Below are 17,187 nucleotides of genomic sequence, written 5' to 3'. Positions count from 1 at the left end.
ATTATATCGTAAAAATATTTTTTTTAGTCAGTATTAAAATTATGAGAGTACCTATGGTCATTTATTAAAACTTACAAATTCCATTTTACTTGCCTATTCCGTAGGACTTTGAAAATGATAACGTAAAGCTGTAATATATTAGTTAATAGTTGCAACTCTACTACCTAATCTTTTTTACTAGTTCAAACTTATATAAGTTTATGAACCTAAATAACTGATTTTATTGATGGAACAACTGCCTGTAATTTTTCTTTTGCCCACTTAGTAATTTCTATTTCATTTTCAGGTAACATATTTTAGCTAGATATACTTATATATCATTAAGTCATATAATATTCTTCCATATGTTCATCCATAAGTTCATTCCAAACTCCTTACGCGCTTTTTTTAATTCATTAGCTCGATTACAGTTTGTTTTGGGAGGGCGTTCACCAGCTTGGTCATCAACGCCCATTGGTTATTGGTTTTGGTAAGGTATAGTTGACCATTGAACCGGACCCGAACAGGAGCACCCATACCCATAGGGGCCGGCCTGAGTCCAGAAGGCGTCAAGTCCTACAAACTAAGTAGTTAAATTGTTGTTTAGGGTACCGGTTTCTATAAGACGATGTGGATAAAAAACATCTATTTACATTAGCACATTCCACCAATGTTTCCATTAGTATATGCATGGAAAATTTGAAATCTTCTTAAATCCCCGGAGCTAATATGCTCTACAAAACGAGTGACGTCTCCCAACTCCCCAACACCAGCGCGATCATTATTAATTGTGCATTGTTTTCATACAATACTCATCAAAAGTTCTATTCCATTATTATATTTTGTAACAATGCTCATATTATTATTTTATGTTTTGTATAATGTTTGTAATAATAATAACAATGATATATATAATAATAATATATATTGTCATTATAAAATCAGTTGTCTTTTTCAAATTACCTATATTTCAGTTTTCAGTTTAGTTTTAATTCCTTTTTTTTTTTTTAGTTAAAATTAAAATCTTCAAATTACAACCTCCATAACTCCTGAATAATTCAAAGTGTTGCAAATAAATATTTCAATTTATGTATAATGTCTTTATATATTGATGGCTTACTTCACATAGGTGCAAAGTGTATGGAAACTAACTTTACGATAAATATAATTAAAGGTTCTCTCTTTCAGCATAATTAATTGAAAAGATGCAATTTTCCTAAATGAGAGAACCTTAAATTGTATTTTTCGTGAAGTTAGTTTCCATACTTAGTACTCCTGTGAAGGAAGCCATCGATATTGTTTTAGTTCTGACCGATCGATGTTGCCTTCTCTTGTGACCACCTTTGTTATACTTGCCTAAATAAATAAATAAAAATGAATAGTAAGACTTTTCGCATTCTCTTCGAGTCAAACCAAAATATAATGGTTAATACTAAAAGCCTCTACGAATAAAGATAATGACTTCATTTTCAACGGTGGAAATGGATAAAAGTTTGATATTAAGGATCAAAAAGATAATTTCCGAAAGGATGAATTGTATAAAGATTATTCGGATTATTTAATAAACCGATCTTACTTAAAATTAAGGAGATATGGCTGTATCATTTTAAATTTCATGAAGAAATATCCCTATGGCTTTATGAATGCTAAAATGGAAATAAAGAAAGGGTTAAAACAATAAGAAAAGCACTTTATGAGCTAAGTTAGAACTCCCCTGACCTTTATGGCCTCCTTGGAACTCTTACCTGGTCTATTCTCGACGTCTTTTGTTACTTTATACACTCAATACTCTATGCATTTAAGATGGTCAGGGCTTCTGAAAATTAAATGCAACAAAGGATGTTGATAGAACGAGGGTTATTGTTGCAAGGAAAGTGAAATAATGTTATGGCGCTTCGCAAGATTATTAACTGTAGGAAAATGGTGGTCACCCCCTTATACAATACAGTTTTTTTCATACTAATTACATTTTACATACTTATTCTATTTTAAATATCGGCAAAACGAACTGAAGAGGAATAGAAAAAAGAAAAAACATTACCGAATTAAAATAAAATGCGTAACATTGAATAGAATAAAATACATATTATGTTTTTAATGTAATTTCCTATTTATGTGATTAGAGAGTTTAATGAGTCGGGGGAAGACTGCAAGAAATTATGTGTCAGTTTATATATGTAATCATGTTTGGTTTCTATATTTATTTCAGAGTGCATTTTAGATATTCAAGTGTAACTATGGATAGCTATTAACTATTCTGAGACATTTGTTTTGGAATACTTGTATTTACTTTATGTTGGTAGAACTAGTAAAGCTCCATATGGGACATAAGTTAAGATAGGTCTCACTACCCTTTTATATAGGTAGCATCAATTTATTTCTAAATGAAATGAAAAAAATAATTTTATTCTGGGACATATGTTCCCTAAGAATAAATATATGGTTCATACACTAAGATTTTTATCTGGCAAGCATTTACAAGTTTCAAGTTACAATTATAATGTCATTTCCAGAAAGTAAAATGAAATTACATTGGGATATTTGCTTAATTAGTGTTTATAATGTTAATCAATGTATGCCTATTTATTTGATTTCAATGATGCGGAGGTTTGTTATACAATAAGTGAAGAATAGGTATTGTTTAAAGGAAAGAATGGATGAGGACTGGCGAATGGAGATGGGAAGAGAATTCCAGAAGGATTTGCTGAAGAAGGCGGTTCTATAGGAGGGCATATATAAATCATTCGGTTGGGATCTGGTGTTTAATGAGTGGGTGGATGAACGAAGAGTGATGAGATCGAGGATATAGGTAGGTTTTTGATTTTAAGAACTTGGAATAGGAAAACACCAAGGAGGTATTGCCTTCGGGAGGTTGGGTAGAGCCACTTCAACTCAGTATACCAGCGGGAGACTTGAGAGCGCCTTGTAAACCCAAAGATAAATCTTACAAAGCAGTTCATGAGTCTCTTCAGTCTCAACTCTAGTCCTGCAGATAGCCCTCCATAGAATTTATTTAATTCTACAGGATAATTTTAATTTTATTATTAAAGTATGGATACATTTTACATAAAATTTTCCTTACGTTTTCCAATTTCGAATTGATGTGTTGGTTACATAATAGTTTGCTGTTTAAAGTGACTCATAAGTATTTAACTGTTTAAGCAAAAGGATCATGGGTATTATTTAAATCTATGATGGATGGAAGTATAGTCCGTCGTTTCGTGAAAATTATGGCTACAGTAATATAAAGATTTAAAACTAATCCCTATTATTATTTTATTTAAATTCATTTCTACATTTTCATTTATTTACAACGTTTTCTTATTGTTTCTTTATGTATGCTTACTGAAAGTATTAATTTTGAATGAGTATATAAAGTTAAAATAAAACTTGTGTAGTAAACTCAATATTTGTCATAGATCACCGGAAAAGAGGAATATGAGACAAGCTAGAGTGGTATAAAATGAGAGAATTAGATATATAGTGTTAATAACAAAACAAAAATGAAAAAATAATTCAAAGAAGAAAAAAAAAAGTTTAATATTGTACAATGTATCTCGTTTATATTATTGTTTTATATTGTCTTTTAAGTATGTTATGTGTAATAGCAATCAATTGTTTTGTCAATATTTGGGCAGCATTGTTTCCTGTCAATAAAGCATTCCTCTTTTATAAGAATATATATAAAGAAAGTTATACTAAAAAAAAAAAAAGAAGGAATGATATATGGAGAATTTTTATAACTTTCTATATACATTCTACAGTCTTATCGTACTTTACTATTTACTATTGTATTTTGTTTTCAATGAGTCCTGAAGAATCCCTGCAAAGTGTAGTGAATCATGGGTTACTAATAAATAGATTTATCTATTATTTGTACCTTTTATGACAGCCATCTTCCTAACCAATGTATTATACTTAGAGGCAGGATTTCTGTGCAATAAAAACCCAAAGGGTGTATAAAACATCCAAGTCATGCTATAATCAACTTTATTGTTTAATTAATAGTATTAATATACGAAAAGTTAACCAAACCTTGTTCTAATCAAATAAAACTGGCTCAGTACTCTCCATTTATGCATACTTACATAAGCAACTAAACAACTCTGATTAAAAACCTACCCTTTAGTCCATAATTGAGGAGCTATGAGAAAACAAATTGTATTGAATAGGCTGGAATTATTTTTTTCCAATTTTTAAAACTACCTCAATTTTGTTTTAGAAAAAAATATAAATAGAATTTAACTCATTAATAATTTTTTAGTGAATGAAATATGAACGAAAAGTGAAAGATGGACGAAAGAGTGAAACTGTCCCGTATACTACGTATTTAAAACATTTACCTAGAGAAATTGTTAGAGAAGTTAGCAAGTAACTAGTTATTTTTTTATTGAATGATATAATTTATTTAATTAAAAAAAAAGGATTTATTTAATAAAAAAAAAAGGATTTATTTAATAAAAAAAAATTATTTTTGCAACTTTTCAATTATTTCAAGTATGGGTATTTAAATTACCATCTGATTATCTCAAAAACATTCGCACTACATTATTCTCAACTATACAAGTGATAAAATTAAAAAATAAACCTAAATTAGTAATCAAACTGATGAATTTCGTACCAAAAATTATCTATGCACACAATTCTAGACCATATATGATTTTACGACCTTTGTTAAGTTCTCATAAAAAACTATGTGAATATATAAATTACATGTTCTCAGGTTCATAACCTGATGACGTGACTTACGTGTTTTTCAGAATATCGTACCCCATCTTCAGAACCCTATCCCAGTTAGAGGAAGTTTCGTTTATCAAGCCGACACGCAACATTTGAGTATTATGTGCCCCGGCTGGAGTGCAAAAAGAATAAAGAACGTCGCGTGAGGAAACAAACACTTGCTCGATAGAAATAATGTTACTTGCATGGTATCTGACTCCTAATTTATTTTTACTCTATATAATAAGCGTACATTATTTATATCATGCTAAAAAGTATATGTAGGTATTATAAATGAGAATAAATTAATATATTATAGCTAACGATTTCGAATATCGATATTAACTTATATACATATTACTCTTAAATTTTTTGTCTCTTGGCTCTATAGACCTTGTAGATCTCTGACCGCCCAAACCAGCCTTCTCCACACCTGCCTATGTTGGACTACTGCTTTCCAGTTTCCTGCAAGTAGCACTTTCGTATATTTATTGATTTTGTCTATTTATCTGTTTTTTGCCCTCCCACGAGGTTTCTTGCCAATTATAGTGGCATTCATTGTTGATGGTTAGCTTGGAGCCACATGCCCCGTCCATCTTAACCTCATTGCCTTCATATCATGAGATATTGACTCACCAGTCTCAGCAAGTAGTTCACTCACTGTTATATCTTCTTCTCCATGTGTTAAGACTCAGATTCCTGATAGCTCCTGTAATCGTAAGGAGTACTTTCCTTTCAAATCTCTCGATTCTGCTTTCTAGGGTACATGTTACAGTCCAGGTCTCACAGCCGTAGGTCAGAACTGGCTTTATCATGGCATCATACACCCTTAGCTTCAGATTTTTAGAGCCTATCACTTTTTCTAAGGCTACGTTAAACAGTATTGGTGAGTGTTCGTTTCCTTCAGATACTTCTCGTATCAGGACTCAGCATTATGTATCATTCATATATGCCTTTGTCAGTCTTAACTACTTCCCTGGGATCCTCAGCTCAGTTATGATGTTTCAAAGACAGTTTCTGTCTACGGAATGATCGGCTGCTTTGAAATTATTCTAATATATATATTTTTATAATCTTGTTCGAGACTGGTTGTTTTATTCAATTAGAACAAAATATATCCATGTAGTCTTAACAATTCTTCATTAATTACTATTAAATATCCAACGTTTCGTCCAAACCGGCCATGTTCAAGAATAATTTTAATTTTGCAGTCTGCCATTAATACAATTTGCAGGCCTTTATGCCCAGGTCTAATATAATACAGTCAAAATTAACCTATATTCGTCAGTAGTAAATTTAGATAGGAATTCTATTATTTTCAAATTATATTGTTCTACTACCATAAAACGTATCCATTAATGTCTATATCTTTCAAACAAGTGGCTTATAACGTTTAGAGTTTCTCCGTCATCCTTTTTCATAATTTTTAATAAAATTTCTTTTTCACATATTTGAAATATCTTTTTATAAACCACTTACGAGAACGATTGTTTTAAACCTCGCCTCGTTTCACATCTATAGCAAAAAGGAAACCAGCGCATATAATTTCAACTTTATAGGACTTATTTATTGAGAACGGAAAGATAAAATAGACTTTATAATAGTCGAGAGCTTCCCGATTTATTTCAACTTTTTACTAAAAGTTCTAACATATGGGAATCCCCTTAAAAGTTTTCGGAAATGCTGAAAACGGAAATTAAATTGATTATTTTTTCTCACTTTCAGAACACACTTAAACTAGATATTATTTTTGAATTTTGGACCCAATGTAAAACACTTTTAGTCTGAACTAATAAGAACTTAATTGGTAATCGCAATTACATAGTCTAAACTTGTAATTGTTATTGTAGAACCACAATTACAAATATAGAAGTGCTAAAGTAAATGCTAATAGCATTAAAATCATTAGTTACTGTAATTGTATTTATGCAATTCCATATTACAGTAATTGTCCAGGAATTGTAATTGTGATTACTTTTTGCCAAAGCAAACTTAACATAACTGCTCCTAGAATCAACAACATTTTTGCAAGCTTCTAATTTTCAATACTTTTAAAAAATCTAAACGGGAATTTGTTTATTATTTTCTCTTACATCTGTTTCAATGTGAAAAAACTGTGAGCTAGACTATTCAAGTTGGTTTTGTCTGAAAACAGGTTTTTTACTTGTTTGAAAGTTTTTTGTTATATTTTTTTTACTAAGAATCTTTACCTTGGAACAGGAATTACATATTTTTAATTCACTCTGAATGTTCGATACCTCTATTCAGCCCAAAATTTCAAATGTAAAAGTAAAATAAAAAAAAAAAATTACTCTCCATAATTTAGATTAAATATTTAGGCTATCGGAACATCTTCGAATTAATTTAGTTTAAGTTTAAAACTGCTATATTATGAGTCACCTCTCAAGAAATAACAGTTGTAACGTATTTGAGCTTCTGTTACTACCGTACGTTGAAGGCACACGTTTTGATGATCTCACAACTATGGGGAATGCTAAAAAGTTGTACTAACTTTATATTGTTGAAAATTAATATTTTTCTATTGTTGTAAAAAACTACTTTCAATATGATATAGAATTTATATTAAAGGTATGTCAACGAATGCTTTGGTGTACAGGTGACGTAAGCAGTAACATACTTGAGAATTTAGTATTTAAGAAATTAAAATTTACTTTATCCAATCCGTACAATCCAAAATCCTCAACGCTCCTTATTTTGTTACTAATAAAACCATCCATAATGACCTAAATGTTCCTTATGTAACCGATCTAGCCCGAACCCGATATCATTCCTTCCATTATAAACTCCCTAACCACCCAAACCCACTAGTTTCTAACCCTGCTTTCTCTTCCATTCCTGGCAATCCTCCGATGCGCCTGAAAAGATTGCCTCGTGACCTTATATTGTAAAATGTTTTAGAGTTCTACTACTCAGTAATTTCTCTACATGCTGAATCATATCATGATGATCTTACTTCAAATTTGCTTGTTGTATTTTATATACAGTTGTAAATGTCAATAAATAAATACTTTTAAAAAAATTTACTTTAAAAATAAACATTTTGACTATTTACTATTTCCTGATGTAAGTGGACTTGCTAATAATGTACACAAAAATTCAAACCAACAACGCAATAATTTTAGCCATGTAAAAACAACCTTAAAGTCAAACAACGCGAGTGTGACTAGTCACGTGAGAATGACCCATATACTACCTTTTCCTCATCGATACCTCCACCGACACCCGCTACATGCTGAAGGTACCGGCTGGTGTAACTAGTTATGGGAACAGCTGTTACGGGATATCCATTAATTATAGATTGTTTATCGGAAACAGAACGCTGTATATACCAACTAATTCGTTAATACTATATTTAGATATTACTAATTACATTTTACTTAAATGCGCTTTATTTTAAGTAATTTTACAATTTTTTTTTCCTTATTTACTCCATTCTACACGATTTACTACTTTTTTTATTCTAAAGGCAGAAGATCAATAGCATATCCATACCAATAGCAAAACCATCTCTACCCTAATTCTATAAACTACTGTGGTTTATTCAATTCTTTTATTCATAATAATTATAAAATTTCACTGAAAACGTTTGTTTTCATTAGACAAAATTTATTTATTTTCTTTTTTTCCCCAAGACAAATGTTATATCATTCGCAGGCTTGATAATCACAGATAGCTTCATATACAAAGTATTCTATCATGGTGTGCAATAGTGAGAAATGAATGACTGTAGCGATGTCCCGTGGACAGTTAGTTTGATTACATTTTACCTAGAGCAATCAATAATCACATAACAAACATCATCAAATCACTTTTACTGTACGTCGTAAGCCTACCGACGGCACTACAGTGTATTTTAATAATATTTCTCTTACCCCTGTCGAACAGATTCGCTACCTTGGACTATACCTTGACGAAAGACTAACTGGGAATCCTCAAACGAGACTGAAAAGACAGGAAACTACCCGTCGATTCCGACTATTACAACACTTACTATGCAAACGGTCTAAACCTTCAATCCATTACAAAAGACTAAGATATAATAGATTAAGATAGAATATGATATGTAATAAGATCTAGATATCCCCTATAATTCCCTAACCACCCAAATCCACTAGTTCCTAACCTGGCTTCCTCTTTCATTCCTAACAAACCTCCGAAGATGGTCTCCATACCTTCTAATGAAGAAATGTTCTAAGAGTGCTACCAATGGGTAGTTTCTCTACATGTCTGCATCATACTATTGTAATCTAGGATCATATTTACTACATGTATTTTTATGTAAATAATAAAAACAATAATTACACTTTGATTTCATCCCAAACTCTCCATTCCCATATCATAGCCTTCGAAGAATGGTCTCTTAATTGGAGGATTAAAATAAATCCCAACAAATCCCATTAAATCACCGTTCTTAAACCTACCTAATGCCCTTCAGTATCCTTTAATATAATAATGTTGCTCTTACCCCTGTCGAACAGATCCCCTACCTTGGGTTACATCTGAACAAACGACTAACCTGGAATCATCACACAAGACTGAAAAGACAAAAAACTGCATGTCGATACGACTATTACACCAATTACTGGACGAACGGTCTAAACATCCAATTCATTACAAAAGACTGATCTACAATCTAATAATATCAATTCTTCTATTATAAACTTCCTAACTATTAAAACCCACTAGTCTGACCTTACTTCCTCTTCCATTCCTGATAAAGCTCTGAGGCGTCTGAAAAGAAAATGCCCTCGAGACCTTCTAAGGAAGAAATATTCTAAGAGAGCTACCAATGGATAGTTCCTCTTCATGTCTGTATCTAATACCACATTTACTACACGTATTTGTATGTAAATACAATTTTAAATGCCAATAAAAAACAAAATTTCCCTATAATTTGAATTTGGTATGAGTACCAGTACCAAGTTCGAATAATTCTCTCTTTTTTTTTTTTCTCTTAATGATTCTGAAAAGACAAGAATAATTTATTTTGAATTTAAGAAACTATTATACCATGAAATTATATCTGTATTTTATTTTTAATTTATCTGTACCTTAGCCTTGAAGAACACTATGTTCATTTTTAATTAATTTAGTATAATTTAATTTTGTATTATTTATGTGTTTATGCATGATTTATGTATTAATGTATTTTGATGTCACTCCCCAGATTTATGTATAAAAGGTATACATACCAAGCGCAAATTCTTCTGTATTCAAATTACTATACCTCATATGCAACAAAAAGTTAACATGGACTAGAATCTGATTTCGCGAAGGAAACTTGGATTTATGTTTTCCTTAAATTACCACTCGAAAACTTCTTTAAAAAATGTTTCGCTGACCAATAGCAAAAAGTTTTATTTTATTTATTTATTTTTTTATAAATTGTACTTTATTTGTGAATGATTTTTTCAGATCCTTACTAGACCAAAGGTATCCCACTTTTAGAAAAACGTCTACAATTAGCATGCTTTCATTTCATGTAAATTAAGTTTAGATTTGTCTTCTGACAAAAGTAATCACTTTTTAAAGATAAGATAGTGTACCTCAATAGCTACAAATAAATTCATATGGCCTTTTAACCCATCCCATGCAGGAAATTGATGTTTTTTTATAAACGAAAATTTCTGGTGAAATAAACATGGATTTGCCAATGGAGAATGGGAATTTCGTTTTTTAGTAAGGACACATATGGAAAACAAAAAATGCTTGGAAAATTTAGTAACTTAGAGAAAGATGCCTAGTTCAGTGAATATTTTAGCTGTGTTTTATGAAAGCAATTAATAAAATATTGATTAATTTTTGGTGTAATCCTTAAAATGGGAAACAATCCCAAAATGTTAATCCTTTCTTGTAAATATTTTAAAAATAAAAAAAAAAAATCACGAATTAATTTTATTGTACACCGAGATAAAAAAGTTTGAGAACCATTGTAGTGTTTGATTCGGGTTTCAGGAATGTTTATTTACTCCCAAATCTGTCCACCATAACACTTCCAAACAGTTAGCCGCGAACCATGATGGGGCCACCTAAATCCCCCAGTTGGAAACAACTCATTGTGAAAACAGAGTGGAGTGGGGCTGTTTGGTTAGAACATGGGGTCGGGCTGCAAGTTTGGCAGCTGTGCGAAGAATGGTCCAAACCCTAACAGGCAAATCGTATTAGAACCATCTTCCGGGCTATTTCCCGATTTCTCTCGCTTCGAAAACACAAAATCGTCTGGCAGAAAATCTTTTCAGAACAAAATGAATCCATTGCTCCCACAAGTATAAGTGTTATGTGATGTAAGAATCCTAATGTGTAAAATCCTGTTTTTTTTTTTTTTTTTAGGTATTTCAAAATGTAACAATTTTCTAAATAATTAAAGATCAATATTTTGTGAATTCTCTATGGCAAATATCATAGGAACTGCTGTTTCTACGAAAATAAAAATTATAAATAATAGGCATCTGTACGTGCAAAAGTTCCTGAGATATACTTTTTCATAAACCAAAATTTGTTTTCCAAACAATGAGATATCAACATTTTGGGAATTTATTTTTGCCACTATCATGGAACCTACTACTGTTCGTCAATTGAGAGCTAATCGGTATCGGTAAATTGTTCGTAGGAGTAGTAGTATCTATATTATATAATTTGAATATTTGACAGAATAAATTAAAAAAATATTGATTGTTCGTAATTTGGAAAAAAAATGTTGCTTTTCTAAAACAATTCTATCAAGGCTCATGAATAAATAAATTTAATCTACTTAAAATGATCTTCGATTAAGTTTTTTGTGCAATAGGTCGTTTTGAAGATATGGAGCTCCGAATGTAAAATTAATTTTTTGTAACGCTTTGAAACGACCGCCATTTTTTATTCTCTCTTACCTTGGCAGAGTCATCAATTTTGACTAATAGGGATATTCATGATTATGTGGTAAGTGCAAAACGTTTTAACATACTAAATGTTATGTAAGTAGTCTGATTTAAAGTCCATGTTATATGTTAAATACAAAGGAGCTCCAAGCGAAGTTTCTGAGAAACTTGTTTTGTATCCTTCTTTACGATATAATAAAATATCCAACGTCTTCTTCACATCATCTTTCCTCTATCTCGGTAGTTCTTTGTTTCTCCTGTATTTTTTTCCATTACTTCATTAGAGTTTAAAAACGTTTAAAAAAACACGAAATACGACCAACTAATTTATCAAAATAACAGCAGACAAAATGATGTGGAGCTCATCTACGTTTAATAATTAATTAATACCATACTTGATGCATGGGTGTAAATAAAACAATTTGTTTAGCTAATTATCTCGTTTAGATAAAGTGGATAAAAAATTACTTGAACACAATAATTTTCTCTAATGAATTGATTACCAATATCAAAAAATGAAATATATAATAGTCAAATAATTACAAATCTAATTAGGAAGCTTTTGTTACGATCAATTTCAAAACACATTTATAATGCCAAACAAGTATTGAACATTTTGATAAATATTTCTCATAAAATCAATAGCACCTTAATAATTAATATATAATCTAACCCAATAACTATTTTTTAGACCAGTAAACAAGAGAAAAATTTAAATGTGACCAAGAAATTGTAAGCTTTATTTAGGAGACTGTCTCTGCCATGAAGTTAACTCTGTTTACGACCGATCCTGATAATAAATATGTCCTCGAGGCTCAACGTGTTCGGAATTATACAACCAACGCCAATAATTATTAAAGGAGCACGACCTTTATAATTTTTGTACCAGCTGTTTGAAGGTGCAATAAATATCCATTTTTACAATTTAAAACCAATTAATATTTGCATTGAGATTATTTAATTCAGAATATAATAAATTAATTAATTGTCACCTAAGAAAACAATTTTCATAGAATATACAATGTTAGTTTATTCACTACTGGTCAAAAGCTGAAAACCACCAATTCTTTTGAGTAAAAACCGTGCTGGCATGATATGTAAACATTTTCAATATAATATTCCAATATATAATCTACATTTTTAGTTTTTGGACCTATCTATTTGTGTTTTAACTTATTTATTCCCTTAACTCATTAATTCATTAAATTATTTCTTTTAACTTATTTATTCATTTAAGTATTTCTTTTAACTAACTTTTTTTTTTTTAATCTATGCATTAGTTTTTTTTTTTGTAAACTGATCTACTGCTGAGACCATTATATAATATGTCTTTGGTTTGACTTTACATTGCTATCTAATGATAAATTCGTTTAATTTGTTTAACGGATCGAGCCTGGGTAGCGGATCACTGGAGAGGGTCTGGGAGAGTGAGTTGGGGAGAATAAATTTATCAATTAATTGAAATAAAATTATTAAATAGAATGAAATTGTTAAATAAGATTTATTTTTGGGATCACCAGAGATACCCACATAACCCAGTATTACGCTAAGCTGAAGTGGCTCTATCCATCCTTCTGATGTCAGTATTTCCTAGTTTTCTTTCTATTCCAAGTAATTAGTACTCAACGCCTCTCCTATATCGTAGAAAACCTGCAATTCAAATTCTCAGTCCAATCCCGTACTATCAGGTCCCGTTTATCTACCCTCTACCTCACCGAACTGCTGCATTTGATGAATTGTTTTTTACCCGAGCTGCATATCTCTGGAACTCCATTCCCTCTAACATACGTCATGTACCAACCCTTCCCTCGTTTTAATCCCTTATATTTAACTACCTTTTGCTTAAGCAATCTGACCTATTATTATAATAGTACAGATATTTTGTAATTAACTTTTTGTTTTATTTTTCCTTTATCAGTTAGTTTTTTAATTAATCTATTTCTTTTCTATAAAATTAAAATTGCCTTTGTAAGTGTTCTAATGGGACCTAGTTCCAGAATAATAAACTATTTTTTCATTTTCCTTTTTCAAAATAGATACAAAATTAAAATATTTATATTTAATGTCTAGACAAGTATTGATTGTAAAAGGAAAGAGTAGGAAAAACAAATTATTGTTATATCATGTAAATATATGTATTGTATATGTGTTCGATCATGGATTGGTGGTATGCTGTGTATTGTAGCAACCAAATGTATTTGGGCAGCATGGCTAAATAAAGCATTTATCTATATTTCCTGTTGCTAAATATATGACTGTTAAACATTTTACCAATTTATAAAAAAAAATTATTTAATGAAATGTACTAATATATACTACCAGTCAAAAGTTCAAGACCATCTTAATTTTGTGATAAAACTCATCACATTTTCGAATAAATAAAACAAAAATAAAGTAGCTTTTGAAATGAAACTTCCATACAATAAATGTACATAAAATAATTCAATTTCAGAGGTATATAGTAAACAAATAAAATTAACATTAATTGCTAAGGTTGGTTCTAACAGAGCCTAAATATATACATTATTATTAAGCACTAAAATATTAAGTGTTTTATTCACTCTGTAAAGTATTATTATTACGTTAAATTGTGAAAATGTTAAATAAAAAATTAATATTTGTTCCATGATTTTAGTCATTAATTATTATTTTATAAAAACCTTTTAGTTGGGAAATCGTTAAAAGTGAGTTAAAATATGATATATTATAAGGCTGAGGACTTGAGTTAATTGTCAATTGACAAAAAAAAAAAGTTTAGAGTCCATAAGATTTGACCTAAGTGGTTAAAGTTAGTTTTATTAGTTTACTATGTTCCTCTAAAATTTTATTGTTTTATATAATTTTGTTATGTCAAAGTTTCATTTAATAAGCAATTTTAGTTTTATTTTAATTATTCCAAAATGTATTAAATTTTATCAAAAAATTTGAGACCCCATTGAGACAAACTAGTCACCAGTGAAACTATGTCTGTCAATATGTTTACAGTTTACTCCAGAAAAAGAAATAGCTGAAACTTATTTTGGATCTATTCCCACAATACCTTTTTTACACATTTTTTCTTAAAAATTCTTACAACATATGTCAGTCAGAGATTCAATAATATAATTACATGATTCAGAAGCTCCAAGATAAGGAAACAAACCTTATTTGTAAGAACTCATAAATGTTTCTAGTAATTTACACTATGCAATTATATTAATAATAAAAGTAAATAAGTGGTAATCGCTATAATATATGAGATATAAATACAAATAATAAAAAAATGAATGCTTAATATCGATAAACTGAAATTATAACAATATGTATAAGATAAGCTATTTTTTATTTATTTATTTCTTACCTCCATTATTGTAAATATATATATAACAATATTAATATATACCTAAGTATATATAAACGTAACTGATGCCCTTCCATTGCCATATGGCATTATATGGGGTTGGGCTGGGTCCGCTGAAGGCGGGGGTTACAATATTGGCCCAGAAGCAGCTGGCCGGGGGAACATAGAACGGGGAGGGCCGCTCCACTGGGGGATAAATGGTGAGATGGTTTGGCCTGCAGAGCCCAAAGCCCTTGCGAGGACGTCGACCAAGGGGACAGTGCTTTACCACCTCCCGGGTCATGGTGGAGGGGCGACCTCTCTGAACTGCGGGTTAGCACATAGCACACACGGCCTATAAACTCCGGCAAAAGGGGGATCTGGAGCTCATCATAGATAGAACTGTTCCTGGCTCTTTAGCGTGAAGTTCCTCAGACTATTCACCGAAGGAGGGAATTCTGGAAACTCTGCAGCTTTTTCAGTGTGGTATTGAACAGGAGTGGGGCACCGTAGAGCAGAGTCGGGCGGATGATTGCTTTATAAATCTTCAACTTGAGCTGAAGTGAGTTCTGCTATGAAGTGAGCAGGTGGTAGAACCTCTAGAACTTCAACAGGGCTAGTTTGGGTCTCTCCCTAACGTGACTGCAGAAGGTAAGATACTTGTCAAGTGTCACACCGAGGTAGAGGATGGTGTTCAAGATTCTTCAGCTTTTGCCGTCCACTATGAACCGCTGGAGGAGTTTGCCTCTCTTGCCCTTCTGAAAGGACATGACTAAGGCATACGTCCTCGCAGGGTTCGCCCTGATGCTGACCATCATCAGTGTAGTTACGATGGTAGCAGAAGCATTTTCGGCATGCTGGAGGCGTAGTTTCCGATATCGTCTGCATAGGCTACAACTACTCCCTCTGGGTGCTTGAGAGCGACTACTGGTTCCGTAAAAACGACGAACAGTAGAGATCCCAGCACAGATCCTTCAGGGACTCAAGAGGTGGTGGAACTGGAGGCAAGAAGTCCCCGCTTTCTCATACGGTAAAAGATCTTCCACTAAAATAGCTTCCGATCAGTCAGCATAGAGCAGCTGGGAACTTGAACTCCTCCAGTCAGTGGAGTAGTAGCGGGTGGGACATGCTCTCGAAGTCCAGAGAGATGAAGGCCGTTGCACAGTTCTTCATCTGTCCTATGGTGTGCTCTTGAAGCTTCGTCAGATGGTGTTCGCAGGCGACACCTCGCTGAAATCCAGTCTACTAAGGGGATGTAACGGCTTCCCTGCAGGGCTCCATAAGGTGGTGGTGTAGGAGTCGTTCAAAGACCTTGCTCATGTGTGAGAGGAGGCTGATCGGACGGTAGTGCTCAGGCAAGTCACCTTTCTTCCCCGGCTTGAGTAGCGATCGCATGTTTCCAGGCAGTTGGGAAGTAAGAGATCCGTAAGCACGAGTTGAAAATGTTCAGCAGGAAGGCTTTACCCTTCCTGGGAAGCATCTTCAATAGTACACTTGGGATCCCATCCTGCCCAGATACCTTGTTATCCTTAGTGCAGCGTAGTTTATCTATTTCACTTACAGAATAGCAAACAACAAATTTTGTATACAATCAGAATACACTAAAAGATTTGGTTCTTCTAAGGTAGTCAAAAGTCCCATTAATAATAGGGATACTGAATGATGGCATGATTATGAACCAAAAGGTTCACTCTCGGAGATTGATGAACTAAGTTTGTAGAACTTCGCTTAACAAAGATTAATTAAAAGCACTCATTTTGATAGCCCTTCTCAGTACAAGCATTTTTATCTATAAAGTTTTCATTGTTAAAAATAATAATTAATAGCAATAAATTGTTTCAGTCTTATTAAATAAACAGGTTTTAACAAACATTTCATAAATATTTTATTTAAGCAAAAGTTGAAGAATCTTTTACCAAGCTCCATCATAATAAATTTACATCAATTATTTATTAATGCTGTTTTATTTTTTATTTTTCTAATTATAGCATAGACTGTTAATGATATATAATTTTCAGGTTCTTGAGAAACAGTAAATAATACAACTATATTGTGACGACATTTTAATACTTTCTTGTTCTCATTACTTAACCCTATAGTGAAACAAAAGTTTTTTTTATAAAGAATTTTTTTTAATTAATTATTAAATGCTAAAATGTACAAAATACAATTAAGATTAATAAACACAAATATTAATTAAATTGTTTTATAACTGATGGATACTATATAACTATGTATAGTATATAGTTGTTATATAACTAATAACTGCAATAACAACTAGAAGTACTT

The 17,187-nt window shown here is 31.5% G+C and overlaps 1 protein-coding gene and 1 long non-coding RNA gene across 2 annotated transcripts in view; one reads left to right on the top strand and one right to left on the bottom strand.

Moving 5' to 3' along the window:
• LOC106688898 (Kv channel-interacting protein 1) overlaps window positions 1-17,187 on the top strand; it is a gene marked incomplete at its 5' end in the record, with an annotated part of 98,829 nt that overhangs the window by 69,374 nt on the left and 12,268 nt on the right.
• LOC136795199 (uncharacterized) overlaps window positions 1-17,187 on the bottom strand; it is a 327,053-nt gene that overhangs the window by 305,946 nt on the left and 3,920 nt on the right. The gene's annotated exons all lie outside the window — the stretch shown is intronic.

This window comes from Halyomorpha halys, unplaced genomic scaffold (assembly GCF_000696795.3).
Source record: "Halyomorpha halys isolate HHAL.00 unplaced genomic scaffold, Hhal_1.1 Scaffold1231.1, whole genome shotgun sequence".
NCBI classification, from domain to species: domain Eukaryota; kingdom Metazoa; phylum Arthropoda; class Insecta; order Hemiptera; family Pentatomidae; genus Halyomorpha; species Halyomorpha halys.
The sequence above is the reverse complement of the archived record's forward strand: the minus strand, read 5'-3'. Positions and strand labels throughout refer to the sequence as shown.